Genomic DNA, 19,747 nt, shown 5'->3' with positions numbered 1-19,747 from the left:
TTATTTCTTCATATCATAGTCATATGGTGCCACAGAAAAGTGATGCTATTCATTGGCTCCAATTATTTAAATACTACTTATTTTGGCCAAGTCCCAGGTTTATCTAGTTAAATTACGTTCTGATGTCAGGCCAGATTTGAAAATGGCCACCTTCGTGATGCCACAATCCTGTGGTTGTAGTGAAACTCCAGCTGCAAGAATTACTCATGCAAGACCAGAAAGGGCAGCTTTTAGCATATACTGCCTCCCCTTTCTGGCCTCTCCTTTAGCAGACTATATGTGACTTCATTAATTTAAGGACTTGGAATTTCTAGTTACCATTGACTTCTCTTTTTAGTTTGGTGTGTTGGATCATTCCCCAAACAGGAAGATTCTTATCACTAAAGCAGACTTCAGTTTGTAATGAAAGTTAGAGGTGTCTAGATTGAATAAGAGGAGGACCATATTGAAATTTTTAGGTGTACTGAGCCCCACCCTATAAAACTGCTTTATCTGGTAGATTTAGCCACTGAATCTGTGTAACCATTTTCCTTATTATTTGAGTGTTTTATTAGCTGTCTACTATTATATAATAAATTACCCCAAAACTTAGCAGCTTAAAACAACAAATATTTAATATTTCAAAGTTTTTGTGTGCCAGGAACCTGGGTGGGTTTGCTGGGTTCTCTGGTTTGGGGTCTCTCATAAGTCAGAAATAAGGGTGTTGGTTACACTCCCACTGAAGGAGGATTCACTCCCACTCATGTGGCTATTGGTAGGCCTCAGAATATCCATTTCTAAGTCCATTATGTGGCTGTTTGAGGTCTCAATTTCTTTCTAGCTGTTGATCAGAGATATCAATTCCTTGCCCTGTAGGCCTGTCATAAAACCACTTTATAACACAGTAAGTTGCTCTCCTATAGCAAGGGGGGGAGAGAGAGAGAGAGAGAGAGAGAGAGAGAGAGAGAGAGAGGATGGCAGTCAAGATGGAAGTCGTAGTCTTTCTGTTACCTAATCTTGGAAGTGACATCCTGTCACTTAGAAGCAAGTCACCAGGTCTTGCCACATTCAAGGGATAATAGGGATTTGTCTAGATTAGCCCAGGGTGTGAAAACTTATAGGATGGTAAATAACTACTTCAGAGACGGTTTACCACAAGGATATTCATTCATTCCCAAAGTATTGTGAAGAAAAGCAAGTTCTAGGTCTTTATCCTTGGAAAGTGCAGAGAAAAGATGACAAGTGTTGATTGGTTATAATGCACCTGTAAGAGTCAGAACAAAATCCTAACTCTCGCCAACAGTTTTTTTAAACATTTGTCATTGGACTAGAAGAGGAAAGAATATGGAGGAAATTTATTAATAAAAAAACATCAGTAACCCCTGGTGGGAGTTGGGGAGGCAGGTAGGAATCTCCAAGTTCAGGAGGTGGGCCATTGTGGAGAATCTTTATGTACTGAAAGGACAGAGCATTTGGACCATGGTTTGTAGAAAGAGACTGGTTATTTGCGTTATGAGGGAAAGCATCATTGGCAGTTGCCACCTGTGTCTCTATGCCAGTCTGTATGTATCTGTAGGAAGGGTGGCAAAGATGGTTAGAACAGATTAGTTCTGCTTTTCACCATGGATTTTCTGTCTTACCTCAGGCAAGTCATTTACTCTCCCTATATCCCACCAGAGTGCTATAAGAATTAATGAAATAATATTTACAAAATGCTGTGTAATCAATGGGTAAAAAATCGTGAGGGTAGAATCTTGGTCTGGGTATATGGCTGTAATTCATATAGATAAAATAAAAGATCAAGTTAGGTAGATGCTTTGTTACTCTGGCTCTTTGTTGAGATTGTACCTTTTTTTTTTTTTTTTTTTTTTTTTTTTACAGTGGCATGCTGGTAAAATTTAATAACCAACTCTCTAGGGAAAAAGACCTGATTTATAAATTTGCCAATTTCCATGGTGTAAATATTGCTACAATAGTTGACAGGCAGCCAATACAATATCACTGAACTTATAATTTGGAAAAGATGCATGTAATCAGCTTTCATAAGCCCCTAAGAGCTAGCATAACAATGGAATTACAGAACTGAATTCTGAGCATCAAAAATATATTTTTAATAAAATAACTACAATTTATAAGGGACCAGTTACTTTAGGAACAGCATTTCTAATTTAATAATAATCCTTGGACATTCCCAATATGAGCTCCCTTTGACAGTAGCAACGCCTAACTAAAACTCAGATGTGTAAAATTTTTTCACTTCATACTCCACTGTTACTTTGTCTTTGTGGTAAACATCACAATTTTTTTGTCCTTTGGTCTGTCTGATCAAAAGTCATTCTAAAATTTAGAGCTAGGTGGACAAACTGTTAGAACAAGATTCGCAGTAGTAATAGGTCTCCAGGGAATCTTCTAGCAGAGTGAAGATGACTGATCATGAAAATAACCTAAAACAAAAAAAAGTCCGAGACCTGAGTCCATCTGTAGGGACAGAATAGGGGCACAGTGCAGGTTTTCTGATCCAGCAGACTGGGGTGAAGGAGGAGTCAGTCCTGGAGCCCTCAGTGGCTTTTGCAGGCTTTTTTTGGGATTTACCAGGTACATGGCAGGTAGGGGGGCTGGGGGGCCGGGAGACTGGCAGGCCTCCCAGCCCCCAGCAAGTCTTCACTCTATCTGGGCTCTCTGTGGTTTTCTCGTGGCCTTGCTTCTCTGTTCTCTCGTGGTCCTGCTTCTGCTCTTCTTCTTCTTCTTCTTCTTCTTCTTCCTTCTTCTTCCTTCTTCTTCCTTCTTCTTCCTTCTTCTTCCTTCTTCTTCCTTCTTCTTCCTTCTTCTTCCTTCTTCTTCCTTCTTCTTCTCTCTGCTTCTGCTGGCATCCCTGTGACGCCACCCTTAAAACCCCAGTCTCACCCAGGTGAATCCCATCTACATATGCCCACACCCTACTCCAGATGCCCGCCATCAGGCATGAATCAGGACCACAGGGTTCCGTCATCTCTCCTAATGGCGGGAGGGCAGAAAAGCCTGATACTTTTTACCTTACCCTACACCATCTCAGACATATTGAGTCAGAATCTCTGATATTGAACTTAGACATTTAATTTCGGAAAGCACACTGTGTGGATTAGTCAGGTTTGGGAACCACTGACCCACACTTGTATTCCAAGGCAATGTGTATTGTGTCACTAATGTCTTATAGAATGTCTTTAGTCTTGCATAAAGACTCACTACTTGATTACAATGTGAAATGAAGGATCGAATAATGAGAACCATGAAGAAGGATAAGGTATGAAGTATGTGAGCTGTGTGTGAGAGAGAAAATGACACACACACACACACACACACAGAGGAAAGACTTGATAAATGTCTGGTTACATGATGAATTTTGGGTCTGGGACATTATTTATAAGTCTCAATGAGTTCACAGTGGCTATTTTATTCACAGCATTAGCTCATACAGATATTGCCATCCTTGTACTTAGTGCCACAAGAACCCTTACCTCAGATGGTTGAGCCAGGAATAGGCAAGTGTCTGGCCCAGCCATGAGATTGTCAGGCATGAGATCTAGGCCCAAGAGGTGGGTCTGCTGGATATAGGGTGCCCATCCAGTCAGATCTTTCATTTGAGGAGTCCAATAATATACTGAAAATGCATTGGCAGCAGCTGAGAGCCATTCAGTGAGAAGGGAACAAACAGAAATCAGGGAACAAGAGAAGCTTGGTGGAAGCAAAAGTCATCAGGCAGTGAGTGAGGTGAGTAGACGGAGCAGTAGATGGAAAGGCAAGATGGCAAGGCCATTTCAGGGTGGAGTGCTATGGGCGGAAGGAAGGGAAATAGGAAAGGAGAGAAGGAATACCTGTTTCAAAAGAAGACAAGAACACTAGGTCACAAGGTAGACTCTCGATTTGTTGACTCAAAGTATATAATTCATCAAAGACCATCTAGGGATAAAAACCTGGGACACATGATAGACCATAAGATAAATGTGCATAAACAATGCACTGCTATTGTGTTAAAATTGAATATAACCTGGAATGCGTGAACTAAATTAAGCAGCATGAAGGAGCGAGCAGGCAGAGTAACCTAAATTAATGAACCCAGTGATTCTCCAAGGAGAAGTTGGGGGGCAGGTGACAGCGTGAAAGGAACTTAATTTTAAAAAAATGTACTTTACCAAAAAAAAACCTTTAAAAAAATTACTTTTAAAACCTACTTAAAAATAAATTACTTCCTGGGCCCCGTCTTTGGAGAATCCCCCCAAGTATATATGCAAGTAGGATCCAGAACAGCTGATGAGACTGCAAGGTGAAGTATTTGGTTGTTACACTTGGAAAAATATATGAACTCATTTAACTTCTCCAGTATATGAAAGTTTGTTGTGAGATGGACCTGTGCATTTCTCTCTCCAGAGGCTCAACGAGAGCACAGGCTTCAGTTACAGCCAGGTGTAGGGTAAGGAAAAATATCAGGCTTTTCTGCCCTCCCGCCATCAGGATAGATGATGGAACCCTGTGATCCTGAATGCATGCCTGATGGCGGGCACCTGGAGTGGGTACACCTCGGCTAAGACTGTGCTTTTAAGGGCGGCGTCACAGGGACACCAGATGAAGTAGCAGAAGCCAAGAGAGAAGCAGAGAATGCCGAGAGCCCAAATAGAGTGAAGACTTGCTGGGGGCTGGGAGGACTGCCAGGCTCCCGGCCCCCCAGCACCCCTGCCTGCCACATACCCGCTGAACCCCAATAAAAGACCTGCAAAAGCCACTGAAGACTCTGACTCCTCCTTTACCCGGTCTGCATGGGATCAGAAAACCTGCACTGTGCCCAGTCCAGCCCCTTAACACCAGGGAAATAAGAATTCTTGGAGCCGGGGTCCAACTACCACCCACTTGGCCTCAGGCAAGCCCATTAACCTTGCTGGGCCTGATAGTTCTGTAAAGCCAAGTCACTGGGCTTTGGGAGTGGGCTAGCTCTGAGAGCCCATGGCTCTATTTGGGAGCTCCTCACCTGGCCAGGACTTCCCACAGCTGGGGAATGTGTGTTATGTGGAATCACCCACAGCTAAGCCAGTGTCTTCCCTGATGAGTGGTGGTGTGAAGCTCAGCGGCTCCCTGTCCTCAGTGCCCATTGTCGGACGAGGAGGCAGGGCACCTAGTACCCTGAATGTGCCATTAAGGGCTACTTGCTCATTGCTTTTCTTCCCTTTCTCATTTCCACTTGGTCCCCTCTCCCTGCCCGCTCCCTATTATTGTAAAATAGTACTTTAGACTCTAGAGCCAGGCTCTTCAATTAAGGTGTTAGACAAAGTGGTTTGACTCCACTTGATTAAAAACTTTGTGAATGAGAGAGAACACAAACCTCAAAACATTTGCCTTTCAAAGCCAGAAAGGGGGGGAGGGGGCGGAGAGAAACTGTTATGTGATCTCGAATTTGCCAGATGTCAGTTTAAAGGAGCCTAAAGAATTCCTAAGCCTTTGTTTACCAAATCCTCCCTCCCCTTGGTCCAAGCCTCAGTGAAGCAGGGGCCTGTGGCTACCTAGCAGGAGAGGCCACGGAAAGGCCAAAGCTGGATTGGAAGGGGCAGGTTGGGGGTGGGGACGGGGGGAGTTATTTGAATTTTGTTTTTTTTTCTCTTAATTTCCTGGGGCTGCTCTCCAAGAAATCTGGTCTCTTTGCATTGGGAAATTAACTCTTAATCTCCACAAATGAGGGCAGTCAACCCATTTACTAAATAAACACAGATCATTGCAGACAGGCTGCCCCCTCTTTGTGATTTAATTTGAGAATGGCTTTACCTGAGGAAGGACCTGAGGCGTGGCTGGGCCTGAACAACCTGACTGGGGGCCCCCCCCAAGGACGGTGGTGGACTGGAGAGGTGGCAAGAGAGGGCGGAGGGAGCTGGGCTGAAGGACAGAGGACTTTGAGATTTCCTTTTCACCAGCAAATACGAGTCCCTCCCAGGCTCCTTTTTGAAACTCACATTTAAACTCTCTTTCGAATTTATTTGGGGCCTTCCACGGTAAGGTGTTAATTTTGGCTTTGAAACTATGAAGCTGGTTAAAGCAACTTATATATGAGAATGCTGGCTATCAGAAGTCTCTGGGATGGAAACAGAGAAGCCCTTTATTTCTTAGCTAATTTATTAATATATTGAGGACTCTCTCCTTGGTTTTAATTCCCCTCCTCGGTCACAAGTTATTTTGTTTTTAAGTTAGTCACATAAGATTATTCAAATCCACGGGCCTCCCCGGTGGCGCAGTGGTTGAGCTCTGGGTTGCAAAGCTGCCCGCAGCCTCTGCAGCGCCGGTTCGATCCCTGGCTGCTCCCCGGCCAACGGAGGAGGGTCCCACATGGCGCGCAGACCTCTCCTGCCGCCCGCTGCTCCCCTCAGCAGTGTACTTCGGTCCTTCTGCCTGCTCTGCTCACCGCTCTGGCTCTGGTGAATTCTCCCACCCTCCTGCGCTTCTGACTGTACCCACCGCTTGTATAAATAAATAAATAAATAATTCTTTAAAAAAATTAAAAAAAAAAAGATTATTCAAATCCTGGGTAATTATACTGCAGTGGATTCAGTGATAGGTTATAGTCATGCTCATTAAGTGACTGAATGATTGCATGAATGAATGGGGTACACTTTAAGTTAAAAAGAATGAAATAAAAACCCCTTACTTAAAAAAAAAACAACATGTATTTAGAGATTATCATGCCAAACACTGTGTGAGGTACTAGAAATATTATGTGTTCTTGTCATCATGGACATTACAGTTCATATACATATCATCTTAATTGAGCTATAATTGACATAAAGCACTAAATTAGTTTCAGATACATAATATGATTTGATATTTGTGTATCTTGAGAAATGGTCACCACAATAACATCTGTCACCATACAGTTACACATTTTTTCCCCTTGTGATGAGAAATGTTAAGACATACTTTTACATCAACTTTTAAATATGCAATACAACGTTAACTATAGTTGCCTTGCTATACGTTATATCCCATCCCATGGCTTAGCTTTGTTATAATTGGAAATTTGTACCTTTGACCCCCTTCTCTCATTCCATCCACTCCCACCCCCACCAGTCTGTTCAAAGCATCCTTTAAGCTTGGTTTTTTGTTTGTTTGTTTCAGATTCCACATATAAGTATATAAGTGACATCATGATATTTCTCATTCTGTGTCTGACTTATTTCACTATGGAACATAGTTTTATTTTTTGGGGGGACATGTCTTAATACACAAATGAATCTGATTTTCTGTGATGAACTTGGGTTTGTCTAAAAATTATAATTAGTTTGGCTGTGAGTTAGAACCTAGCCCATTGTATGATTTAAAAAAAAAAAATTGGTTGAAGTAGAAAATGGTTTGGGATTTATGTTTCAGAAAATTTTCCTCCCCCTTATTTTACAGATGTAAAAATTGAAGCCAATTGGTAGTGTGAATTGTCTAAAGGTTCACAGAAAGAACTAGAATGGGGATCCACATTTTTGGGTTGTTGGATCTGGTCTTTGTCCAAGTGCTTTGCACATAATAGACCAACTTTATCTATTTATTTATTTATCCGTGCTTCCTGCTCTTCCTCACATGAGGTGCTCGGGGCTCTTGTGACTGGAGTGGCAGATCAGAGTGAGTAACTATAGGGTGGCTGGTACCTGGGAGATCAGGTAACACTGGTGCACAAGGCTACTCTGCTCAGCTGAGCTGACCCCCCCACAGCTGTGCCTTGACAGGAAGGGTGGGGGTCCAGCCCAACCCCAGAGGCAGGGGGAGGGGTTGGGAGCTGTTCCTACTTGTTGTTTGCACTGGAGAAGGGACTGTTGACCTGTTCCTGTGGTCTCCAGCAGACTTGTGAAGAACTGCTACCAAAATGGAGGAGTTTTGAAAACAGTCCAGGAGGCGGGAGAGGAAACATTTAGAGAAGAGATAAACAAAAGAGGCGACAGACTTCTCACCCCAGCAAAAGGGGCTTTGGGTTACCTGTGAAACTTCACTCCTTCTCTTCCCCAAGCCTGAAATGTATAAAGCAAGTCCATAGCTCCCAGAGAATACCATTATTTTAAAGCCCTCTGTCTGGGGAACATATTGGTCTTGCTATGTCTGAGCACCCAGGGTTGATGGTATCCTGGCTTAAGTTCCACTGATTAGTTAAGACTAGGTCAGCTAGCAAACTCCAGTGTTTGGTATTTGTTGTATGATTATGATGTTTATTAACAGCTAACATGTACTGAGTGCTGACAATGACCAGACATTGTGCTAAATCTTTAAACTGCACTATTTCCTTAAATCTTCAACCTCACCATTGCCCTCTGAGGTAGCTACTACTCACTGAACCTGTTTTATAAATGGGGACACAAAGGGTTAGCAAAGTTCAAAATCATGCAGACACAGATAATAAGTAAAAGAACAGAACTCAGAACACAGTTCTGACTTTTAGGAAAGGGGGGTTGGGGGTAGGGCTCCTCCTATGTATAAACCACCTAAGCACCTAAGGATGTCTTGTTTGGAGAAGGCCCTTGGAGGGCAAAGAGACAGGAAGAGCTTGTGTTTTCTGTGGAAACCTCTATTCGTTTCTGTCTACCACCTCTGGAGCCGCTGTTGAAGAGGATCTCACAAAACCAGGAGGTTCATGGGATGCCAGGTGTAAGGTATATGGGATGCTGGGCTTCCCCTAGTAACCACCTCTCATTTCTTACTCCACTAGGAGGAGTGATAAAGTAGTTTTTCCATTAACTATTTTTTTAAAGATTTATTTTATTTATTTATGCATACAAGAGCTGGGGTGTAGGCCAGAGTTGGGGGCAATGAGAGGATTCACCAGAGACAGAATGGGAAGCAGAACAGGCAGACTGACTGAAACACACTGCTGAGGGGAGCACAGGTGAGACAGGAGAGGTCTGCTGTACCATGTGGGTTACCTCCCTGGCTGGGGAATCGAACTCATGCTGCTGTGGCTGTCAATAGCTTCATAGTGCTGAGACTTAACCCCTTGCGCCACGAGGGAGGTCCTTTTCCATTAACTATTTTGAAAGATCTTGTTTTTAGCATAATGGTCACTCTTTGACCCTTTAACTTGGAAATGCAGTTTGGGGCTAATGATTGAGAGCATAGGTTTTGTGGTTTTGAACCCATGTTCAGCAATTTGTTATTGATGTGACTGAGACAAGCTGCATCATTTCTGTAGGCCCCAGTTTCTGAAAAAAGTGTGCTTCATAGGATTGTGAAGATCAAATGAGATAATGCAATGAACTTAGTACCTGGAATTTTCTATTCTTTTTTTTTTTTTTAAAGATTTATTTATGGGCCTCCCCAGTGGTGGTGGCGCAGCAGTTGAGTGCTGGCATGCGAAGCTGCCTGCAGCCTCTGCAGTGCCGGTTTGATCCCTGGCCGCCGGGTGGGCGAGGGTCCCACATGGCGCGCAGACCTCTCCTGCCGCCTGCTGCGCCCCTCAGCAGTGTACTTCTTCAGTCTGCCTGTTCTGCTCCCGGCTCTGGCTCTGGTAAATTCTCACACCCTTCTACCCTTCTGACTGTACCCAGTGCTTGTATAAATAAATAAATAAATCTTTAAAAATATATATTTATTTATTTATACATATAAGATCTGGGGTACAGGCCAGAGGTGCAGGGGGTGAGAGGATTCACCAGAGACAGAGTGGGGAACAGAACAGGCAGGCTGACTGCTGAGGGAGCAGTGGGCGAGACAGGAGAGGTCTGCTGTGCCATGTGGGTTGCTCCCTGGCTGGGGATCAAACTCGTGCTGCAGTGGCTGCTGATTGCTTCATAGGCTGTGTCTTAACCCCTTGTGCCACCAGGGAGGTCCTGGAATGTTCTTAATGTTCAGTAAAAGGGTAATTACTATTGTTCTTTAATTAATTTAGTAATATTATTCTTTAATTTAAAGAAACAATTTGGTCTGGGCAGACAGGAGATAAAGCTTCTCTTTTCTCAGAAAGCTGTCAGCATCCTCTATCCTCAGTTGAGAATAAAACTACTGTAGAAATGGCAAGGTCAGAGGAAAGTCATATTTCCATCTGAATATTTCTAATAACAGAAGAAATAGATACTTGATAGTTGCTATAGACCACAGGAGCTGCCAAAGAGAAAGCTTTCTTTCCCAAATCGGGATGTCTACAACCCATAGAAAAAAAGATATTTTGGGCATCCCATGTTTATTTCCACCCATGTCCTTTTTAGGCATAGGGCTTTCAGAACCAAGAACTGTGCTACACACAAATGAGAGGGAAAAAGTTATTTTTCATTCCTAGGCATTATGCACATAAGAGTTTATCAACATGATCACAATCTTTAAAGAAGTGGAACTTCTAAGGGAAAACATTTAAGTGGTACATTTTTCATTATGCTTCATATTATTGTCCTGCCCGTTTCATTTGGATTATAAACCAATTCAAAATGCCCTACAGAGAGCATTTTAAATTTATAGTCTATGAAACTCTGCTCATTTTTGCAAATGGAAGGGTCAAAATCAGTTATTTGCTGCACAGGAAGCCCTTGGGTGGGAGTATTTGCATCTAGACCACATTTTGTATTTCCCAAGAGCTTTTGCACTAGGTGGATGCTTAACAAATATTTGTTGAATAAAGGAGTTGTTGTTTTCTCCCTTCCTTTATCCTATGCAGTTCAATTTGTTGGTTTAAAATATTTTTCCTCATCACAATTTCCAAAAACTTAAATGCTAGCATTTGTTTTTATGCCTGTATGTAAAATAACAATTAATTACAAAATGCTGTTTTATGTTGTAGATAATGAAAAACGGTGGCCTCTCTTTATGACTTCTATAAACCAGTAAGAGCTTTTGAGCTCTTAGAACACTACATTACTGTTTAAAAACCACAGATTTTTTGATAAAACATAAAAAACCCTCACATTACTCAGAAAGTCTGCTATATGTCTTTATCTGAAAATTTTGGATGCAGAAACAGAGACTGAGAGAGGCTAAATAATCTGCCCATGACCATAGAACTAGTAAGTTTTAGGAGCAGGATTTGAAACCCGTCAGGCTGACTGGGACTGGAGGCAACACTTGATCACAAACAAATGAGTCAAATAGTGTCTGTGGCCAATGGGTTATTGTGGCTGGAAAGACCTGGCTTCTGCCTGAACTCCTGGAAGAGAAGGCTCTCTGGAACGTGCTCCCATTCCATTTTTCGGACAGCTTTAATTGTTAGAAAGTCCTTCATTATATTGAACTGAGCTCTGCCTCCCCAAGGCCTCCATTGATCTTCACAGTACAAATGTAATCCCTCTTCCACACCACCTCTCCTCAGATAAGTGTGCACCACCCTTTCCCCACACCTCCTCCTCAGACTGTGAGAACAGTAGAAATAAGCCCTCTCAAGATTCCAGGCCCCCAAAGCGGCTGAGACAGAGGGGAGGCTGGACAGGCTTGTGCAAGAGGCAAAATGTTAAGTCAGGTTTTATAAATAGCTCCTAGGCAATGTTTAGAATGGTGGACAAGGAGTTCCTAGGAACCAGCTCAGGATGGCTCACCATCCCTGAATGACACACCTCCCTGAAACACAGACATTGCCATAAGATGTAATTGCTCCCGAGAGTGGGGGGTGCTGTGGAATAACAATGAATCTCATCTCTCTGATTTGTGGCCCAGTCTTTATTCCAGTGTAGATGAGGTGTAGCGGGAAAGGGAAACAGATGCACAAAATTAGCGAGGATGAGACTTAAAAAGACATCACAATGGAGAGGTGCCTGAATGGAGGATAGGAAGTAGGTTCTGCAGCAGATTTGATTATGTGGTGCCTGATGGGTTTCAAATGGTAACAAACCCTTGCTAAATGCAATGGGATACATGAGTATCCTGGCAAGAGAAACACAACTGCTGATTTCAATATTTTTGGTCCCCTCTATCCACTACATTGTAGAAATAAAAATGCATGGGTATGTTGCAGGGTGCATCTAGTAATGAAACAGCTGGGGCCAGCTTTCCTGGGAAAGTTCAGTCAAGAAGAATGAAGCAGAAGAATCTTTTAGCAGCATTTTTGTCTCTGTCCCCACTCCTACCCCACTCCCGCCCTTGGGTAGCCTATAGCACCTGATGAATGGATGACTTATCCTCTAGTAACCACATAGTTGAACGTCTCTTAACAGCAAAGGTGTGATAGCCCAAGAGTCAGTGGAATCCAAATCCTAATCTGAACCAAGATCATTTGGAGAGCTGGCAAAGATAGCCAACAAAAGAGACACTTTCATTGTGTTCAAATGCATGTGTTTATTCATCCGTCCCAAATCAAGAGTGCCAGACCCTGTGCTTAGCCCTGCACATGCAATGGCAAGTAAGACCAGCATGGTCTCTGCAACATGCTACCCAGGCTTACCAGGTGACTGCCATATGCAAAGCTCGGTGCCTGCTGAATCAGTGCACTAGCTCTTAATGCCTTGTCTTCTTTGGAGGGCTTTTAGGAAGGTGAGGTAGAGGGCAAAAATCTTCACTGTTGTTGGAGTAGTGATGGCTTCGGATACAGGATGGGTGGACATTGGGGCTGTGCACACTAGCTGTTTCTGGGATATGTGAGGTCTGCCGAAATACAAGGCTCCTCAGAGGAGGAAAATTCACAGGTCCCGCACCCCTAGCCCCAACTCCTAGCTTTTATGTTTGTCTTACTCTTGGAGACAAATTCTCTGTTGTCTACTTTTGGATTTTGTTCTCTCTAATGGAGCAGAGCATAAGTCTAGCAATGCCAGCTTCCCCTGGAATCTTGAGACAAGCCTTTCAGCAGACAGGCATTCCTCATCCTCAGTCTCTCAGCGTCTTCCAGTGATTAACATAACATGACACCAGGCCCATCAAGATAAGGATCCTAATGGCCACAATGGCTTCCCTTTCTTCACTCAGACCTTCTTTATTGCTCTGCATGTTTTATGCTCACTTCCAGCAGGGTAGAGTTTATAAGCGTGGGGCTAGGCAAGCCCGTTCTGCAGGCAGCTCCCCGCAAGGCTTCTGCGAGGGCTCCAGGGACAGAGATGCATTTCCCTTTAATAAGCTTCTCACACTACATTAAAGATAAAAGGGAAAGGGAAATATTTATATTCTGACAAAGCAGCTCTTCCCTTCAGGCTCTTGTTTTATTTATTAACTTGCTCTGTCCCTCTCTCAGTCTCTTTCTGTTTCAGGGGCTATGTATTTCCTCTACTTCTCCCCTTTAGTCGTTAATTTTTGGGTGAGTGACAGTGACAGGGGGACTTTAGAATCACTGTCAAAGAGATGAGATTTGTATGTGGGCACCATTCCCAGGTGACATAAACAAATGTTCCTCCACCCTCCTAGGAGCTGCTCCCCATTACCACCCTTATTACATAGAGCTTGGACAGCAGAAGACATCATGGTGGTTAAGTTATGTCATTTAAAATGAAGCCATGTCAGTCCAGAAATTGTTCAGAGACACAGCAACCTGGATGTGTGACTGCAAACACCTGGGACTTCTCCGACCTTTTATTACACATTTTCTTTTCTCACAGCCGTGATCCCTTAAGGATGCTTATTTCCTTCAGTTAATCTGCCCAAAGCCAATAAATCACAGGTATGCTGTTTTGAATTTCGATTCACCCTTTGCAATGATTATCATTAAAGTTTCAGACCACCTATTGTTTCAAAGTCTGTGCTAGTTTGTTAAGGAGTTAATCCTCTGAACAGCCCCCATCCCCGCCCCCAAGGAGTCACTGAGATTAGCAGTCAGGAGAAAGTGTGTGTGTGTGTGTGTGTGTGTAGTGTAGTGTAGTACAGTGTATTAGGCTCTACTCAAGCAAAAGGAAAGCAGCAAATGACCTATGTGCCCAACAGGGAAGAAGCAATATTAGGTGATGGTTAAGAGCCTGAAACCCTGGCTTTGACTAATTACCTGTGTCACCACTGGAGGCATCCCCATGCCTTTCCTTACCTGTGAGTTGGGAGTGATAATAGTATCTACCCCTTAAGAATTTTATGAGAATCAAATACACAAGTATGTGGTTGACACATAGTGTAGTCATAATAAAAATTACCCATTGTTTCTATTATCATCCCCAAATATCCAATGAATAACACTTAGTAAATATATTCCAGACATCACTTCATATATTTGTATATTATATGTATATATATAATTTTATTGTAATAGTATCATATTATATATACACACTTTTAAAAATAACTCAAAACATTAGGTTTGCTTTTACCTGAACTTAATGGAAGAAAGATACTCAGGTGAAGTTGATAAATTTTGAATATTAGTTCTTACTACAAGAGCTGGGGTAAAAGCCAGAGATGCGCAGGAGGGTGAGAGGATTCACCAGAGACAGAGTGGGGAACAGAACAGGCAGACTGACTGAAATACACTACTGAGGGGAGCAGCAGGCAAGACAGGAGATGTCTGCTTCGCCATGTGGGTTTCTCTCTTGCTGGCCAGGGATCGAACTCATGCTGCAGAGGCCGCAGACTGCTTCATAGTGTGGTGCTTAATCCCTTGCTCCACCAGGGAGGCCTGAATATTAGTTCTTGAATGACAAGATATGTTGGTTCTTAAAAGATCACTATAAGGTTAAGAGAAAAAATAATAGATGATGAAAACCAATTGAAAGGTTGCATGGGAAGTTTTGATTGATTTCCTTCCAGGACATTAGATGCTTTAGTGCTGTCATACTACTTCTTGTCTCCCAATTTTTAATGCTTCTATAAGTTTTGATTTATTTTGATAAATAGTACCTCCATTCTGATTTGCATCTATTTATTTCTCTAAAAATTTAGTCTTTATTCTTATTGAATTGGATTTAATATTTACTATTGGTGCTTTCATCAAATATTCACATTACTAATTCTCTAATTTATGCATTTCTTAAATGACTATTTCATTGTCAAGTGGTAACCCCTGCCCCTGCAGAAGGACTCATTGCTATCTTCCCCAAATTATTTCACATTTGAGAATGTCTGACTGTTAAGTGCCTACTGGCTAGTGTGATCCTTCTTGGTCACTTTTTCTTTCTTTCAGAATTTTGTAGGCATTCTTCCATTTATCTCTGGCATTAAATGTTGCTATTTAGAAGGATGAAGCCAGGCTGATCATTTTCCCCTTGAAGGGCATAGGTTTCTTTTGGATCTTAAAGAATTCTTTCCTTAATCTTGAAGTCTTGTTGATGGTTCCATATGAAAATTTCCTATGTTCGAGTGAGCCCTTTTAATCTACAGATTCAAATGTCCTTCAGTTTGGAAAATTTTTTTGTATTATATCCTCAAAATTTTTCTGGTTCTATTTTGGGAGGGGGTGGGAAGGACATTTCTCTTTCAGGTATAGACACCTTTTGTTATTTTTCTTTTCTTAAGAGTTGCTTTAATCCTTGTCCTGGCGCTCTGTTTTAACTTTTATTACCTCAAGTATTTCCCAGATGTTCGTTTCATTTTGGTTTCTTTTGACCTTTATTTTTTTCCTCATTTATAGAAGATGATGATGCTTCTTCGGTTCTTAATTATTTCTTTAATTGTCTTCTCTTCCTTTTATCTCATTCTTTTGTTAGTTTTCCCCCCCAAGTTTGAGCTCACTGTATGCTTGTTTCCCTGATTATTATCCAAGAGGCAGAGGGAAGTTTGTGCCTTCTGCATCAATAGAATAGCTTAGGGAGAGAGAACAAACCCAGAAATGACAACCAAAATCTTCTGGAAGATTAAAATAAGTAATGTAGACATCAGGTGCTGTGGGTGTTCAGAGCGAGTAGTTCCTAAGAGTTGGTGGTTGGGATGTTTAAAGAATGTGGATGAAAAGCTGAGCAGCGTTGCAGGGAAAGCTGCCCAGCACAGATGTGAGGAAGCACAGGCAGCGGAAGGCAGATGGCAGACAGTGGACTCACAGTGTGGGTGGCAGCCATATTATAAAGGTTTTGCCTAGCTTAGTGGCCTGGTCCTCAGGCTTCCCAGTCACGCAATCTGGTTCAGATCTTCCCTTTACTACCTGCTAGTTAGGTGACCTTGGGCAAGGCACAGCAGGTCCTTGAATAACATTGCTTCATTCAACGTCATTCTGTTATAAAGGTGATGAGAAAAAAACAATCCTGAAAGGATTGACTTTGACTGAAAGTTTTTTTCCCCAGGACTTGCTTTTGTCATACATTGTTTTACTTAAAATTACATTTTTAACATCCTGTCGAGGATGTTAAAACGTGGACTTAATGCCACTTGATCTCTCTGAGTCTCACTTTCCTCATCCGTAAAATAGGAATAATAACATAAGCATTGTAGCACTGTAAATGAAGATTAAATGAGATAATACATCTAAAGGGCAAGGCAACTAGCAGATTGTGATACATGCTCAGTGTAAGTGGCTGTTTTTGTGGAAGGCCTTGGATTTCTTTTTTCTTTTTTTAAAGATTTATTTATTTATACAAGAACTGGGGTACAGGCCAGATGCATGGGAGGGTGAGAGGATTCACCAGAGACAGAGCAGGGAACAGAACAGGCAGACTGACGAAATACACTGCTGAAGGGAGCAGCGGGAGAGACAGGAGAGGTCTGCTGCGCCATGTGGATTGCTCCCTGGCCTGCCAGGAATCGAACCCGCGCTGCAGAGGCTGTGGACAGCTTCACAGTGCGGCGCTCAACCCAGCCTTCCATTTCTAACTAGATGGAGAGGTCCTTGTGGAAGGGACTGCATGTAACTCCTCCTTGTATTCCTAGCACATGGTAGATAATCAATAAATGTATGGATGACATTATGTATTTCAAGTTGTATTTCATTATAAGTAGCAGACTTTAACCAGGAATTGACCTAACGCAAACAGACTTAAGTCAGGAATTGATTGGTAGACTATAGTTATGGGTCAAATCCAGCCTACTTCCTGATTTATATAGTTCATGCACTAAAGAATGTTCCCTTTTACATTTTTAAGTGTTTGGAAAATATGAAAAGAAGAAAATTGGAAGAACTTGAAAATGATATGAAATTCAAATCTCAGTGTCTATAAGTAAAATTTTGTTGGAACACAGCCACAGTCATTCACTTATGTATTGTATGTGGCAGATATTGGCAAGCTTTTCCTGTAAAGAGCCAGATAGTAAATATTGTAGGCTTGTGAACTCTATTTCATAACAACTCAATTCTCCCACTGATTGTGAAGGCAAACCATGGGCAATAACCTTAGATGGAGAGACCTGTGGAAGGAAACAGGGAAAAAGTACATTGGGCCAGGTCTTGTGGGTTCTAAGCTTGACTCTCACCAACCAGTGTTAGGATTTTGGTCAGGACACAATGTCTCTGGGTCAGACTATCTGCAAAAAAAAAAAAAAAAAAAAAGGGTTGAACTAGATTTTAAACTTTTTTTTTAAAGCTCTGAAAGTGTTCTTTTAAACTCTGGTAGCCCAGTTTAATAACCTGGAGTGTGTGGCAGTTAGGATATTTTAATTGCAAGCAACAGAAACCAACTCTAGTTAATTTAAGCATAAAAGATATTTATTGAGGATGTAAAGGTAGGTCACAGAACAAAGGGAAAAACACATGCTGGAAAAGAGGACAGGAGTCAGGATAACAGCAGGAACTAAGGAAATATCTCTGCAGAGTTGATCGCTTATGGTTCACAAGAACATTCAAGATTGAAATTCTGATGTTAATGTTTGCTTTCTAGCTTAGGTTTGTATTAAGAAAACACCATGGGTACCTCCCTGATGGTGCAAGATGTTGAGTCTCAGTACTGTGAGGCTATCAGCAGCCACTGCAGCACAAGTTCAATCCCCGGCCAGGGAGCAGACCCATATGGCACAGCAGACCTCTCCTGTCTTGCCCGCTGCTCCCCTCAGCAGTGTATTTCAATAGATCTGCCTGTTCTGTTCCCCACTCTGTCTCTGGTGAGTCCTCTCACTTCCTGCACCTCTGGCTTACACCCTCAGCTCTTGTATGCATAAATTAAAAAAAAATGCTTGCAATTCTTAGAATTGAAAGGTTAATTTTAAAAAAGAAAAGATTGCACCCAACAGGGCAGGGTGATTCCCCAAAGCAAATGAAGGGAGTATTTACTAGAAAAAGGGGAATAGATATTGGGAAGATGTTCTGTTCATGAAGAGTGAAGGGCATCACCATCTAAGTGCTACACAGTGTGGCACAAAGAACCAACAAACAAGTCAAAGAAATAATTCTTGAGGCATTCGCTGATTCCCTCAGCAAATACCTACTGAATTTATGAATGGCATGTTGGAAGATACCAAAGTAACATAATCATGACCTGTAAGACTGGTGGGAAAAGGTGCTTGCCTTTTACTCAAGATGACCTGGGAACAGAATTATATTCCCTTTTAATTTGAATCATTAAAATATATCCGGGCACATGCAATTGCAGCTCATTATAAAAGAGATGTTAAGTAATTCTCTAATTATATGTATTACACTGTAGGCAGAGGATCCTGAGACAAATGACTTATCTCACATATCAAGGGGCAGAGCTAAAAGCAGGACTTGACTTACCGACTTGAACGACTGTTCTGGAGCAGCTGCCTAGCAACCATGGCCCCCACTCAGGAGAAACTACCAAGAGAGAAGCCTTGGCTCCTGGCTCCGCGGTGAAACCTTCACCGTGAACTTGTCAGGGGCAGCAGCTGTGTTCTGTCCCACTGCTTTCCCCAGGGTCTCACCTGGCACTAGGCCTCAGTAAGAAATCTGCCAGACACAGCTTCTATGGAGCCCGCTGAAGCTATCTCAGCTTCATAAGCAGACTAGGATTGAAGAAGGTTGAAAACTTCCCTGACTGCTGGCAGAAAAGGCTGGTCTGGAGGCAAAGGAAGAGGGACTTATTTCAGAGCGGAAGAACTTCAGAGAATTTGTTTTCTAACAGATCGCTGTAGGCTCTGTGGTGTGCATGTTAGGCGGTTCCTCGGCGCAATGTGTACATTATTACTTCTGGCAAATAATGAAAAATTATGACCTCACAAAGAAAACCAGCGAGTGTAATCATCTCCATTCATCTCTCTCCTTTTCTATGGGAAAAAGCTGCCTGTGCCTCGAACTTTGCTCAGAAGGAAATATTTACAGAAATTTGTCCTCAATCAAGTACTTGTGCATGTGTATGCTCTTTGTTTAGGGAAACTTACCAACTGGCTTGACTTACCTTTGAAGGCTCTGACACCGGCCTTCACCAGCTGTCTCCGATTCCACAGCAGCTGGAGGCTCGGCCAGGCTCACCTCGCCTGCACCAGAATTAGCCCCACAGCTGGGACCGAGAGGGGTGGATCCCAGAGTCTGTGGAATCATTTGTTAACTAAAATTGCTGCTTCTTGTTATTGTTTTTTACCCTTACCTGAAAAGGGGGTTTCTGTGCCTACTGTTTTCTTTGCTGAGTTGATTAGTCTGCTCCTCTAGGCCCAGACTGAGGGATGTCAGAGATTTTCAGCTTTAGTTTCACAACAGCCTAGACTGTCTCCAATTATCTGAAGCCTGTTGAGAAATCCCCAAAATTAACCTCAGTTCACTTAGGCTTAATAAATCAACGTCACTCTGCACTGGAAGGGGTAGAAAGGAGAATGTTAGGAAACTAGAGGTTGCCATATCTCCAAAAAGATGGGCACCCTTAGAGATTATTTTGGGCTGGTTCCTCAACACTTTTCTCCATGGCAAGACCAAGGTTTTGATTTGTTTAAAAAAAGATTTTTTTCCGGAATCTCAGCTTCAACCAGCTCTTTATACTTACTCCATAGTCCTTAATTGTCTCATTTAATCCATGTATCCTGTGATTATTTCACTTTTCCCCTTTTGCCTTCATCCCATTTTCTGTATCCATTGTTATGTAGTGTC

This window comes from Talpa europaea, assembly GCF_964194135.1.
Source record: "Talpa europaea genome assembly, chromosome: 1".
In the NCBI taxonomy this organism is placed as follows: domain Eukaryota; kingdom Metazoa; phylum Chordata; class Mammalia; order Eulipotyphla; family Talpidae; genus Talpa; species Talpa europaea.
This window is presented reverse-complemented; position numbering follows the sequence as displayed.